Here is a 1,530-nt window from a genome sequence, read left to right as displayed (position 1 = left end):
AAATCAATGTCCAGACACCTCCGGACCAGCAAAATTCCCGAAACAGCCAGGTTCCAAAGAGCCTCCAACGCCGCCCAGCTGATTCCCTCAGGCGCTTCCACCGTCTCAGCCACAACTTACTTTTAAAGCCATCTGACATTTAAATCAAAATATGATAGTGATTTGTTAAATGTGTTACAATACTCCATAGAACTGTATTCTGGGATTCATTTATTTCTATAAATGTTCATAATTCATTGCTAATTGAAAAAGCAGGCTGCCCAATAACATATACTTTTGCTTTTGTTGTTGTTGTTTTTTTCTCCCCACGTGGTATTTTTATTAGGCATGATTTGTCTTTTAACAATTCAAGGATGCAACATATCCCTTTCTTGAACTAAGTGACCAGAAGTACTAAGGAAACCATCTTTGGAGGTAGTGCTTAATTCTATTTAAATAGCTCCTCCAGTTGGAAATGGGAAATTTACTGCCTTTACTTAGAAGAAGGCTATGTAAGTAATTAACTGTCAAATTCTATCTGTGCAATTCCCCAACATTCCCTTATTGAAATATCAATATTTCCACATTGCAGTTGTCAAAGGGACCTTTAAGTATCAAAATTCTGTGTTTCTTTTGGCTTGTTTCTCTCTTAATTCCACCCATGCTTTATTAATGTTTTGCCTCATATCATCAGCACCATCTTCATAAGTTTTCTTTAGAACATTCGTCAATCCCTCATAGGGATCTGTTTCTGTGTCATAGGAAGGCTTTTCTTTCTCTTTGCATTCTTTTTCAACTTGAGTGAGATAGTCCCACCATATGTTTTCTGCTTTCTTTCTACATAAAATCAGAACTGTATCAGTCTGACTTTCTTTGAACTGCCCTTCACAGAGATGGGTTTCAAGAGGTTGTTCACAATCATGGACTAATTCTTCCCATTTAGATTTTTCACCACAAGATCGAATGACCTCTCTGTGAAATGCACCTGCACATTCTCAGTGAGAACTTGATGAACTCCAGTTAAGGTAATGCAGATTTTCACAAACTTATCTGACTGATCCCATACATAATTATTGATTTTCACTGTATATCCATTATAATGTGAGCAACCATAGTTGCTGGCTTTTCATTTTCAAGAGGTTCTGCTTTCCCCTGTGATTTCTGCTGCATCATGTTCTTGATTTCTATCTTAACCTGGGATTTTTCAGTAGTAAGCATGTCACATACTCTTTCTCTAGTGTTTTTTTCTAGCAATACCTTCACTTCTTCAAAACCTTTCTATAGCTCTTCCAAAGCTGAAGCCATAGTCGGTCTGGGTCAGGCCAAAGACCCAAGCTGCAGCAGCCTAATAGTATATACTTTTGAATGCTCATTTGTTATGGATGACAATGAGTATGAACTATATCCATCCTAATGTGTGTGTGATTTTTCCTGCTGTATTCAGCTGTTGAACTGGAGACACGAGACATTAAAGTAGTTGGGTTTTCCAAAGTTATGATAGTGCTGAGGAAGAAGAGCTAAGATTTGAAGACATTCGTGAGATAAAAATTT

At 37.3% G+C, this 1,530-nt stretch overlaps 1 pseudogene; it reads right to left on the bottom strand.

Annotated features, from left to right (window-relative positions):
• Window positions 1-593: 593 nt before the first annotated feature.
• LOC101419064 (calcyclin-binding protein pseudogene) lies at window positions 594-1,297 on the bottom strand (annotated as a pseudogene).
• Between the last annotated feature and the right edge of the window lie 233 nt (window positions 1,298-1,530).

The sequence above is a fragment of the Dasypus novemcinctus genome, chromosome 12 (assembly GCF_030445035.2).
Source record: "Dasypus novemcinctus isolate mDasNov1 chromosome 12, mDasNov1.1.hap2, whole genome shotgun sequence".
Taxonomy (NCBI): domain Eukaryota; kingdom Metazoa; phylum Chordata; class Mammalia; order Cingulata; family Dasypodidae; genus Dasypus; species Dasypus novemcinctus.
This window is presented reverse-complemented; position numbering and strand designations above follow the sequence as displayed.